Source organism: Anabrus simplex, chromosome 3, assembly GCF_040414725.1.
Source record: "Anabrus simplex isolate iqAnaSimp1 chromosome 3, ASM4041472v1, whole genome shotgun sequence".
Taxonomy (NCBI): domain Eukaryota; kingdom Metazoa; phylum Arthropoda; class Insecta; order Orthoptera; family Tettigoniidae; genus Anabrus; species Anabrus simplex.
In genome coordinates this window covers 427,069,614-427,083,692 of record NC_090267.1, presented here as the reverse complement: position 1 = coordinate 427,083,692, position 14,079 = coordinate 427,069,614, and the positions used below count along the sequence as shown (strand labels likewise).

The 14,079-nt window shown below is 37.8% G+C and overlaps 1 protein-coding gene across 2 annotated transcripts in view; it reads right to left on the bottom strand.

Moving 5' to 3' along the window:
• LOC136866453 (gamma-butyrobetaine dioxygenase) overlaps positions 1 to 14,079 on the bottom strand; it is a 287,824-nt gene that overhangs the window by 164,627 nt on the left and 109,118 nt on the right. The gene's annotated exons all lie outside the window — the stretch shown is intronic.

Here is a 14,079-nt window from a genome sequence, read left to right as displayed (position 1 = left end):
GAATTTAGCCAATCCCGAATTTCTTTAGTTAATTTATGACCAATCAGGTGTATCTTCCCCAAAGGGGATATGTTGCTTAACCCTAGCCAATAAAATTATTGTGGGCGGGTGTTCTCATTCCTGAAACGCCTCGAACTTTCCGCAAGAGTATATAAACTGCTGATTTTCGGGTCTCCGCGCCACTCCAGTAACATCTTTTGGTGTGTAAAGTACATAGCAGGGGGCGGGAAGCGCCTCTTTCTTCGGGCAGCAGTTCAACAACAAGGTAATGGCCGTTTAATAACTTCTTTTCTTGCTAGCTCAGCAGTTTAACTCTCGGGACAGGTCCGATGCTTTTCCACCATGTAACCTTTCCCTAAAATGTAAAGACTCTTAGTGTCTATTCTCTCTTAAGCTGCATATTGGGATAGAGAGTGCTTAACCCTCTCGAGCTCCCACTCATATTGCATTGAGGTGAACTTATTTTTTTCTCAACCGTTTCTTCCTTAACGTAATGTAAATTGTTTCATTCTAAAGTCACCTCTTTAGTATGGGTTTAGCCCTTGCATTAGCGGCCTAGAGCCAGATTAGGTTTTAAACAAAATGTATTAGGAGTGCAGATCGCCTCCTCTCAAATTGGTATTTTAGAGGCCATGTAATTAACCTTTTCTCACTTAATAGGCCTCAGTAGGTTGGGTATTTTACCCCTGTGTTTATGTCCTTAGAGGACAACTTGAAGGTGGAGTTTGGTGTGGCCTTTTATAGGCTTGAACGTTGAGAGCAGTTTGCTCTTTTTGAAATTTGGTTCTGCGTGCCTCGAGGAGGCTTTACTGTGTAATTTGGAGCAAGTGCTCCTGGGCATGAATGGGGTTTTCTGCCCCTCTGTTGAAACTTGTTTTGGGGTAAAGCTGGGCTAATTGCTCAAGAATTGTGAGTTCGGGGCTCGAAGCCCAAATCCTGTAAATACTGTAATTGTACTTTTGTTGCCTTGCTACTCTGTACCTGCCATGCTTGTTATTTCTTGATTTTGCAAAGAAAATATAATCTTGTTAAATTTTAAATTAACTTTAATTTCGTAGCCTGAGACCTGTTCACCCCCGCACCTTCTTTCACCTCTGCTGTTCCACAGATACCTCGGAACAATAATAATAATCTTGAGTGACATTAATAATAATAATAATAATAATAATAATAATAATAATAATAATAATAATAATAATAATAATAATAATAATAATAATAATAACATCTTGAGTGACGTTAATAATAATAACAATAAAATCTGGAGTCACCTATTCATTAATAATAATAATAACCATCAGAGGGATATACTAATAATAATAACAGTAATAACCATTTGTGTTTGCGTCCCGCATAAGAATGACGATATTAACCAAACGTGACAGTGCCAGGAACTGTTGAATAATAATAATAATAATAATAATAATAATAATAATAATAATAATAATTTCGTGGATAAATGAATATTCTGACGATAGTGAATTAATTAATTGGTGACAACATCCCTCTAGTCGTATGTTTGAATAATATGAATAATAAATATTATAGTCATTTGTTACCTCGTTATCATACGGTTTCCGCACGGGACGAGTTACAGTAATACTTGGTGTGTTTGTTTACTTTGCTCGCGATGCGAGGGGAGGTCATCGGCACGGTATTTCCCACCGCTTCTCGTTATCTCATCTGTGGCAGTAGTCTACTGAGGCTACTTTGTAACATTTCAGATCATGTGTAAATAAAATATAAATGCTAATTCAGTGGTATGGCATCAGCTGGACATCGTAAGATAGGAACTGTCCGTGTAATCCATTTTTCGTAATTCACGAGAAACATTACCCAGTCCGAGTACCGGTCTCGGAAAAATGTATATAGCCGGGGTACATCATCTTAGTTAAATCGAGAAGCCGACCGTAACATGGGTTATGTTCGGGCTCCCGATAGAAGGAAGCTATATCCTTGAACAACGATTCGATTCAAATGGAATCGATCCATAAGTTATACTCCACTTGTAATTTCTTTCAGAAGCAACCCAGCAACATATTGATACCACTTGCGGTATAGCAAGTGATTTATTTATGTAACATGTGTGGAAATTTAAATATCATTGCCAAATGTATCAAAGTTTCGTACGTCGGATGGCGTAATAAACTGCTCCTTCTGGCAATTATTTCAAAGGAAACCATTCTCATAATCTTTTTATTGTAGTTAGATGATACCCTTTTTAAAGTTAACTGCATCTTCCTAGTCTTATCACGGAGTCCTTAAATTCAAGTTTACAATCGAGCCTTCCCCATTTTAATTTTAATTGCTCCGTTCATTCCCGTGTTCATTGATGCCTCTATATTTATATTTGATGACTTAAATAATGAAACGACACCCCTGAGATAAATGCTAGTCTGGGACTCGGGAGGTGGACGGGTGCAGTATGAAACATTATTCGTAAAGTCTAACCAAGTCCTGCGTAGCAGTTCCTTTTTACCTCTTTCTTATTTGTGAATTGTTAACTTAATTCTTAAGCGAACCTTAAATATCGCTTTGGTGATTTTTGTCCGGGGTGGTTTTGGACCTATTTTTGCTCGTATGTTAACCAGTGTGTATTCTGCCAAAATTGCTGTTCCAATACAGTTGTTTATCTAAAACTATCGAAAGGTGATATCTTTTTTTGTTGTTTCGTACCTACCACGGAAAAACTCTCCCACTATCCCCCTCCCCCCAGTACTGCTTCCTGTCACACTGCTTGTTTCTCTTTGGTTGATGCGATCAAGTTCTTGGTGTAGTATTGCCACTACTTCGAAATCGTCTTGTTTCTTCTAACAGCAGTGATGGAAAATATACCATGCAGGAAACTTAAAATTTATGTTGGTTCGGCGATAATGCCACAGAACAAACATGAAAACACAACAGGACAAATCCACATTATATAATTTGTTTTACATCACACCAATAGAGAACAGGTCTTTTGGTGACCAAGAGATACAACTGGGAATGAAGTCACAGAGTCTTCAGTTAAAGAAAAGTTTCAGCGCTTGCCTGGTGTGAAAATGGGAAACCATGGAAAACCATTCCCATGGCTGCTGAGAGAGGGGGTCGAACCCATTATCTCCCGAATGAAAGCTCACAGCTATGCGACACAAACTGTGTAGCCAACTCACTTGGTAAACTCCACATCTTCATACACTGTTGCTGTTTCATTGTTTCATGCAAGAGGCTTGTCATCAAGATCAAGATCCCTGTACCCTACATCTAATACGTGCAAAGTGTATTTGATAATGTGCATGACTATGTGTTCTATACTGGTGATAATGATTCATTCATTCACATGATTGCAAAAGAGTGCAGGATATATATACGTAATACTAGCAATTACCCGTGGTTTCGCTCATGTGGATTTTGCAATTTGAGAAAAGTAATCATTCCTCAGCATTGTAGTAAGACATTATCTGAAAATCCCTAAAATATAAAAACTCATGGAAAAATTAAGTTTCATGTTTGTGGTATTGCCCTTTGGGGCTAAGGTGACCAACTAACACAGAACTGTAGGCCTACATGTGAGAAACTGTCCTCTCTCAAGTTGGAGAAAGAAACATGTTTAATTATTTTTACAGGAAATTACAAATGCCTATTTTCACGTCTGTAGCATCTTCAGTTTTTGAGATATAAGGAGTTCCTTAAAAATAATTCAACCCATTTATCAGTTCTTCCCCCACCCCCACCTTCACCTAATTGGATTATCCTAAAACAAAAAAATACATGTTCCGTTATTTTTAAAGCAGATTCCAAATACCGATTTACACGTCTGTAACATCTTCAGTTTTAGAGATATAAGTATCCTCATAAAAAGAATCCAACTTCTTCACTTCTTTCCACCCCTCTCACCACCTTTCGCAAACTTTCCGAAAACAATAAATAATAGCTTTTTTTATTTTTAAAGGATATTCAAATACCAATTTTCATGTCTGTAATATCTTCAGTTTCTGAGATATAAGTATCCTCATAAACAGAATTTAACTCCTTCTTAACTATTTCCGCCCTATCCCCCTTAAGTCAATTTTCCGAAAACAAAAAATACGTGTTTCTTTATTTTTCAAGGAGATTCCAAATACCAATTTTGACGCCTGCAACATCTTTAGTTTTTGAGATAGAAGTATTCCCATAAAAAGAATTCAAATAATTTTTCAATTCTTTCACCACCCCAACCCCCACACCCCTTAAGAGGATTTTCCAAAAACAAACAAATATATATTCCTTTATTTTTTAGAGGAGACTCCAAATAACAATTTCATGTCTGAAAAATCTTCAGTTTTTGAAATATCACTATCCTAATAAAAGGAATTCAAGCCTCTTTTCAATAATTTTTACCCCCTTAAGTGGCTTTTCCAAAAACAAAAAATACATGTTACTTTATTTTCAAAACAGATTAAAAAAAGTTCATGGTGTGGGTTACTGTAGTCACGTCCTAGTTCGTGAACCATGGGCAACGGATGAGTGGCCTAGTAAGTGGTCCTGATAGTCAGGATACCAGTTGCTATGGAATGGGAGTGGGCATCTCGAACATATTCTGAGTCATGGCCCTCTTTGTGCTCAGATGACTAGGACTATACAATCCACTGGTGGTCCCTAACACATTAGAGGAGAGATCCTCACTTGGACTATGTGCCAGTAGGGTAGCATCCACCTTCATGAATTTACCGAGCTCAGAACATTTTAAGCAAGCCTCAGATCTAGGGGAGTAATGGAGTCCCACTCCCAATTGACAGGTGAGGGACTCCTTGGAAACAACTTGGCGAATGAAATGGAATTCGATGGGGAGCTATCAATATTAATGGGGCTTATGGAAGAAAGGAAGTAGAACTGGCTGAGTCAGCAAAGAGGATGAGCATCTGGATGTGCTAGGAGTAAGTGATATTCGGGTAAGGCGAACTAATGAGGAAGAGATAGGAGATTATAAAGTGTACTTGACGGATGTTAGAAAGGGAAGGGCAGAGTATGGGGTACGGCTGTTCATCAGGAATACCATTGCACGAACATAGTTTCTGTTAGGCACGTGGGAAGATGTGGGTAGATTTGGCAGTTGGAGGAATTAGGATGAGAATTATCTCGGTGTATTCACCATGTGCGGGTGCAGATGAGGATGAAGTTGACAAGTTTTATGAAGCATTGAGTGACATCCCAGTCAGAGTCAACAGCAAGGATAGGATAGTGCTAATGGGCGATTTCAATGCGAGAGATGGAACAGAACTGAAGGATACGAAATGGTGATTGGTAAATGGGGGGAAGATATGGAAGTTAATGGGAATAGGAAGCATTTGCTGGAGTTCTATGCTAGTATGGGTTTAGCAGTTACGAATACATTCTTCAAGCATAAGGCTATTCACTGCCACACATGGGAGGCTAGGGGTACCAGATCCATAATAGACTATATCGTAAGAGACTTCAAATTCAGGTAGTCTGTTAGGAATATACAAGTTTTCCGGGGATTTTTTGATGATACAGACCACTATTTCATCTATAGTGAACTAAGTATCTCTAGGCCTAGGATAGAGAGAGTGAAATCTGTCTACAAACGAATATGGGTAGAAAATCTCCAGGACGAGGAAATTAGACAGAAGTACATGGATATGATTAGTGACAAGTTTCTAACAGTAGACAGTAAGCAGGTTCAGGATATAGAAAGATAGCAAGGGAATGCCTAGGAACAACTGTGTGTAAAGATGGGAAAAAGCGAACATCTTGGTGGAATGATGAAGTGAGAGCAGCTTGTAAACGTAAAAAGAAGGCTTATCAGAATTGGCTCCAAACAAGGGCTGATGCAGACAGGGAATTGTACGTAGATTAAAGAAACAGAGCGAAACAAATAGTTGTTGAATCCAAAAAGAAGTCAAGGGAAGATTTTGCTAATAACCTAGAAAGGCTAGGTCAAGCAGCAGGGAAACCTTCCTGGACAGTTATAAAGAATCTTAAGAAGGGAGAGAAAAAGGAAATGAACATTGTTTTGGGTAATTCAGGTAAACTCATAATACAGTAGATCCCAGGGAATCACTGGACAGGTGGAGGGAATATTTTGAACATCTTCTCAACGTAAAAGGAAATCTTCCTGGTGGTGATGATGCTTGCTGTTGGAATGGGCCTAACACCTAGGTAATCGGCCACTAATGGCACGAAATGAGACAAAATGTAACAACAATATTAAAAATCTATAATCCACCGCTGACCGGAGTTCAAAACATGAGGATGAAGAATAAATGGATGGATATGAATTAAAAGAATCAGTGGATCTGACCAGCAATACCCCACATTCCAAGAAACTAGCATTAAACAATAGTATTACTGACCAAGGGACTGCTTCTAAAGCACAATACTGAATCGATGATGCTTGTAGTCTAAACAGGTCCAAAATCCAGGTCATCGACCCCTCATAATGGTACTTATTGCTAGGAAAGAGGAACCATGGTATTTTGTCATGTTGCGGTACTAACCAAAAGTAGTGTAGATTCGCGGTATTTCACACATTACGGTACTACTCACAGGTAATGTAATGCGCACATGTAACACAGACCTATGGTGTTTCGCACACTGTGTCGCTATTTACAAGCAATGCAAATTTATGGTGTTCTTCACATAAGTGGACTAACCACAGGGACTTGCACAATTCTGTGGTGTTTCTCACATAGTGGGTACTAATCATAGGCAAGGCAGAACCATGGTGTCGCTCATATAGTGGAAAGAATCACAGGTACTGTAAAATGCATCCTGAGCACACATTGTCGCTACTAATCACAAACCTATTGTGTACCTAACATAGTGGTACTATGTACAAGTAAAAGCGACCCATGATGTTTCCTGCGTGGTGGTAGTAATTACAAGAAGTATCATGGTTCTAATTTGATCATCCCTTGGTTGCCCCCTTTAGTCACCTCTTACGATAGGCAGGGGATACCATAGGTGTATTCTTCATCTACGTCTCCCACCCACAGGGGATTCCTGGTGGTGTTGCGAACAACCAAGCTCATGGGGAGGAGGAAAATTATGTTGGTGAAATTACGCTTGAGGAAGTGGAAAGGATGGTAAATAAACTCCATTGTCATAAAACAGCAGGAATAGATGAAATTAGACCTGAAATGGTGAAGAATAATGGGAAGGCAGGGATGAAATGGCTTCAGAGAGTAGTAAGATTAGCATGGAGTGTTGGTAAGGTACCTTCAGATTGGACAAAAGCAGTAAATGCACTGATCTATAAGCAAGGGAAAAGGAAGGATTGCAACAACTATTGAGGTATCTCACTGATTGGTGGGTACCAGGCAAGGTATTCACTGACATCTTGGAAGGGAGGGTGCGATCAGTGGTTAACAAGAAGCTGGATGAAAACCAGTGTGGTTTCAGACCTAGCAGATCATTAGTTTCTGTTAGGATCAGATTTTCAGTGTGCGTCAGGTAATTTAAAAATGCTACGAGAGGAATAGACAGCTGTGTTCATGTTTCATAGATCTAGAGAAAGCATATGACAGGGTACCGAGGGAATGGATGTTTGCCATACTGGGGAACTATGGAATTAAAGGTAAATTATTAAAATCAATCAAAGGCATTTATGTTGACAATTGGGCTTCAGTGAGAATTGATGGTAGAATCAGTTCTTGGTTCAGGGTACTTACAGGGGTTAGACAAGGCTGTAATCTTTCACCTCTGCTGTTCGTAGTTTACATGGATCGTCTGCTGAAAGGTATAAAATGGCAGGGAGGGATTCAGTTAGGTGGAAATGTAGTAAGCAGTCTGGCTTATGTTGACGACTTGGTCTTAATGGCAGATTGTACCAAAAGCCTGCAGTCTAATATCTTGGAACTTGTAAATAGGAGCAATGAGTACGGTATGAAAGCTTTTCGAAGACTAAATTGATGTCAGTAGGTAAGATATTCAACAGAATTGAATGTCAGATTGGTGATACAAAGCTGGAACAGGTAGATAATTTCAAGTATTTAGGTTGTGTGTCCTCCCAGGATGGTAATACAGTAAGTGAGATTGAATCAATGTGTAGTAAAGCTAATACAGTGAGCTTGCAATTGCAATCAACAGTATTCTGTAAGAAGGAAGTCAGCTCCCAGACGAAACTATCTTTACATCGATCTGTTTTCAGACCAACTTTGCTTTATGGGAGCGAAAGCTGGGTGGACTCAGGATACCTTATTCATAAGTTAGAAGTAACAGACATGAAAGTAGCGAGAATGATTGCTGGTACAAACAGGTGGGAACAATGGCAGGAGGGTACTCAGAATGAGGAGACAAGAGCTAAGTTAGGAATGAACTCCATGAATGAAGCTGTACGCATAAACCGTCTTCGATGCTGGGGCATATGAGGTGAATGGAAGAGGATAGGTTACATAGGAGAATAATGGATTCTGTTCTAGAGGGTAAGAGAAGTAGAGGAGAGACCAAGACGACGATGGTTAAACTCAGTTTCTAACAATTTAAAGATAGAGGTATAGAACTAAAGGAGGCCACAGCAATATTGCAAACAGAGGATTGTGGCGATGTTTAATACATACACATAGGCTTGCAGACTGAACGCCGATAGGCATAACGGTCTATAATGATAATGTATGTATGTATGTATGTATGTATGTATGTATGTATGTGTGTATGTATGTATGAGTTTAAAAATACCAATTTTCACATCTGTAATATGTTGATATTTTGAGATGCTCTGTACATGTTTTCATTTTAAAAATTCACCCACTTTTAAAATTCCCCTTAAGTGGATTTTCCAAAAACAAATTATCTGTGTTTCTTTATTCTTAAAAGAGATCCCAAATACCAATTTTCACGTCACAAACACGTTCATATCTGAGATATATTGTAGCTATAGTCTTGTTAAAAATTCACCCTCTTTGTCACTCCTGTTCACCCACCAATTAGATTTTCCAAAAACAAAAAAGTACATGTTTCTTTATTTTTTAAAGAGATTCCAAATACCAATTTTCATGTCTGTAACATCTACAGTTTTGAGATATAAGTATCCTCATAAAAGGTATTCAACCCTTTTTTCATCTTTCTTCACCCCCCTTAATGGGATTTTCCAAAAACCAAGAAATACATGTTTCTTTATTTTTAAAGGAGATTCCAAATACCAATTTTTATGTCTGTAAACTTTTAAGTTTTTGAGATAATAGATGTACTCATTTAAACAATTCACCCCCTTAGCGACAAATGATCCCAAAATCCTCCCTTAATGAGCACCTACATTTTAATATAAATGTATCACCAAAATTTCATTTCTTTACGCCCAGTAGTTTTGGCTTGGTGATGAGTCAGTCAGTCAGGGCATGTTATTCTATATATTTAGATATTTGCTTAAGTATTTATTACTGCACTTCAGTCAAGACAGTAACAATGAATCCCAGGATGGGGGCTGAAGTAATCACACCAGGCTAACACTGTATGCTGTGATTGGCATCACCAGTTTTTCAAAGGAAGGAATAGCAAGGCTTATTTATGATTACATGCAGGTAAGGTAACTTCACATGGAATCTACTGCAACATTTATTTATGGGAAATGGCACACAGGTGAGATAACCTTCCAGAAATGTTTTGTGCATATATGCAACTCTTATTTCCCTGCAAAGCTGGAATACTCTTACTCTCCTCACAGGAGAAATCATAACTGTAGCAAAGGTTTCTGACTACATGAATGCAAATTATGATACTTACTTGTACAAAGGGTCATTAACATCAGTACGAAGAATTTTGAAAGACATGGGAACTGTACAGAGTAAAGGAGATCACTTGGTACATGCTACAGAAAGTGAAGACCTTAATTTTAAGACATCCTGTTTTCTGAGGAAGTAGATGAAAAATATGGACAGCAAGAACCCTACACCTGTTGTTTTCTTGAATGAGATAGATTTTTATAAATGGCGAATATTATTATGAGGTTGTATATAAAAATCATAGAATAATTTATTGTGCATTTCTCTTTCAGGGTCACCAAAATATTTCTGGAACAAACCTCAGAAATCTGGATGTAACATTGAAAGTTATTTATCAACCAACTTTTTTTTTTTTTTTTTCCCACAAGTCGCTGTATGTTGCACTGACACAGGTAGACCTTACGGTGATATTGGGATAGAAAACCCTAGAATCTGGAAGGAAATGATATTGGCCCCAGCATTTGCCTGGTGTGAAAATGGTAAGCTATGGAAAACCATCTTCACGGTCGGCGACAGTGGGGTTCGAACCCTCTATCTCCCGAATGTAAGCTGACAGCTACGTGACCCAAACCTCTCAGCCACTCGCTTGTTTGACCTATTTTTGAGGGTGGACAATTGGTTATTGTTCGTGCTGGAACAAAATAGGGTATGTTTTTACTTCATTTTTCCTGTTATTCTGAGCTGAAATCAACTGGCATGATATAGGAAATGGCATTATAACTTACAATTTCACTGGGTTCTATCATTAGTTTCTGACTTTGTCCTCTCCACTGTTAAGATGTTCTTTGGTCATTCCAAAGACCCGTAGGTATTCACTTTAGGCCAACGATTCATTTAAGAGAGATATTTCGCTTAAAACTTCTGCAGTGTAGTTTGATATATTGTATATTGGTATCAAAAAGTTACTTGTATTTATTAGGTTTGTTTTGTATTTGACAATCTCCAGCAGAGGCAAGGGAAAATAATTACTTGTATTTATTAGGTGTGTTTTGTATATAACAGTGGAGATTTGTCACTGTATGACTTCTGGCTGTCAGACACTTTCTATGAATCTTGTTTCTATGTACCTGAGACAGGTTCAGTTTTTCAAAGTACTGTAATGTTTTAGTAAGAAATCCTTTGCAGGTTGATTTGTAGCAATTACATTTTGTTCTAAGGAATTCAAATAAGTATCTACAATTGTCTTATTAATGCAAGTAGATATAGTAATTGAAGTACATTCATAAATTTTAGGGTAGGTTAACAAATTGATCACTTCAACTTTGGGAGAATTTGCTGCATTTAAGTTGCTTTCGCTCAAAATCAGACATCTTTTTCTGTCATTCAACACAATTCCCAGTTTTTGTCTATTAATGTCCCTCAGGAAGGTGATCTGATATTTCCAGGGAATACATTTTTAGGACAAATATCTTAGGCTAAATCTCAAAATTCTTGCAGGTGCTGATTTAATATTTGCAATAAATTTGAAGAGAAATCCAGACTACCATGGTACAATGAATAGTTACAAACATTAAATGTGGGTGGAAACACAATTAATCGTTTGATTAAGAAATTGCGATGTGTCATTGTGATGGATAATGTAGCATACCATAGTAAACTTGTGAAGCAGTGGCTAACAATGAAATGCACGAAGGATCAATTAGTGGTAATTATACTAGATGGAACATTTTCTTCAACTGAATGATATTTAACAATATTAATTTTATCTTAAATTGTTGTTCAGTTTATAGTTATGGCTGAGGCAGAACACTGTGTACCCACAAGAAACTGGAATGAAAGATGAGATTCAAAGGCTGGGTTGTATGAATCCAAGTCTCTTAAAGAGATACCAGTATAGCATCTAAATATGACTTTATCTGAGTTTACTCCATGTCACTCATTTTTCAATGCTACAGAATTAGTATAGTCTGTGATAAGGCAGCATTATAACAAAACATAGGCTTCAAGGTCAGGCTATAGATTAGACATGGCTAGAACTGTTTGGAAGGAGTCTCTTGATCAGGTAGGCCAAGTGGAATTGTTATTAGATATAGGCATGTGGACTTTATGACTTTATGAGATACGTGTCAGGTTGTGATACTTAAATACATCCAACAGGTGACAGCAGAGATATTGAGAAACAAAGTAAAACCTGCCAAGGAGATGATTGTGAAGTACTATAATGATGAGGTAAGAGATGTTCCTGAACCAAAAATGGAAAATTTGTCATGTATTTGGAAGCAGCAAGTTGAAGGAAGAACAGGAAGAAGAAAAAACAGAGGAAGCAGTGTACGAGACATTCCATGAGAATAAGAGTATTCCAGCTTTGCAGGGAAATAACACAATTTTAACTGCCCTGTCCATACTAATATAAACATTTACAGTGCATATGAAAAATATAAGGAAATACTAATTCTTTTGCTAAACATAGTTATTCTTGTGCTGGTCCTGCAGTCAAGGCATAGCAAACCTGACTCTTACTGCGAGGACCTGGGTTCAATTCCCAGCCAGGTTGGGGTTTCAAAACCTGGATGTGAGGGCTGGTTCGAGATTCACTCAGCCTACGTGAGAAAAACTGAGGAGCCATCTAATGGTGAGATATCGGCCCTGGTCCAGAAAGCCAAGAATAACAGCTGAGAGGATTCCTTGCGCTAACCATGATCCACATATCAAGTTGTATTTTGCTTGCAGCTATGGCAAATATTCCACCAATAACATTCACATACATTTTACAGGAATATTCTGTTCTTAAGTCTCAGAGAACATCCGATGTCGATTTAATTCAAAATTATAAGTAGTGTGAAGGAAAAAGTTAGACATATACGATAATGAAAAAAGATATATAATATGAAAATGAGATGAAAGTGTGATGTTAACAAAGCATGTACGTTAATACTTTCATAGTCTGTCCTCATTATCATGGTATTCGGGCTGTCCTGTGTATTAAGTCTCAGAAGGAAAAATCAAAGCTTTGGAATCAGTTTAAACGCACAAGCCATGTGTAGGAAGAATGTACTAATGTGACGAATTAAAAGAAGTCGTCCATGTGAGTAAGACTAGGAGAGCAGGAGGTCCAGATAACACACTTTACGAACATATCAAAGACAGCTGGGCAACACTAAAAGAACCTATCATGGAACTTACGAACCAATGTCTCAAACAAGGAAAAATACCATAAAAAGTGATGTACAAGGGTAAAGGAGATGTGAGTGACCCGAATACCTACTGGAGAATCGCTCGAGTGCATATTACTGAAGCTTCTTACAAAAACACTGACAAATTGACTGAGGGATATAGTAGATGACAAAATATCAGAAGAACAATTTGGATTCAGAAGAGGCAGATCAACAATCCAAGCAATCAATTGTTTGCTTGAAGATATACAAGAAGCACTCAGGTCACAGAAAGGAAAGCTCTATGCAATGTGCCGCAAGGTCTTCGACTCCACAATCAGGAGCCTGATCCTTCGGAAACTGGAAGAGATAACAGGGAAAAACTGTTACACAAAGCTTATTAAAAATATATTATCAGAAAACTATGTGAGAATATGCGATGATTTAGCACAGACAAAACCAATTCTTCAGACTGTAGGAGTCCTTCAAGGGGATCCTCTGAGTACACTTCTTTTCAATGTAATAACATGTGATGTTACAGAAATAATTGCTACGATTCATGCAAAAATGTATCTATAGGCGGATAACATGGTAATTATATCACCATATCGAGATGAACTTCAAAAAGCAGTCACCAATCTGACAAATTGGTCAAAAGAAAACAATTTAGAAATTAATGATCAGAAGACAGTAGTCATGGTTTTCAGAAGGGAAAGAAGACGAACAGCATCAGATATAATAAGCTACGAAGGTTCACCTTTAAGAATTGTCAATACATTCAAGTATCTCAGAATTACTTTTCAGACAACTGGAACCACATTTACAGCTCACATAAAGGAAAGGACCCTGGCTGCAATAATAGCAATAAATAACATAGATCACTTTAGTCAACTGTCAATCACAATGGCCTTGAAACTCTTCCGCCTCGAAGTTACCCCACTTGTCACCTACGGCATTGAAACAATTTGGACCTTTCCGAAAAAGAAAGATCTGAAAGAGATAGAAAGGGTGAAAGCAACTTTCCTTAAAAGAGCCCTATGCGTATCTAAACACACACCCTCTAGACTTGTGTATGAACTGACCCGAGAACCTTTCTTCATTAAGGACCTGCAACATACAATGATTCTGCAATCAACAAAGGCATATCAAGAACTCTTACATGAATTAAGATTAAAGAAGACAAAAATTTGGAGTGACTTTTATATAAAGGATGCAATGACAAGAGACAATTGGTGTCAAAGGTGTTTAAACCTCAGACATACAGTGACTCGTGCAGCTATCCATGTCTT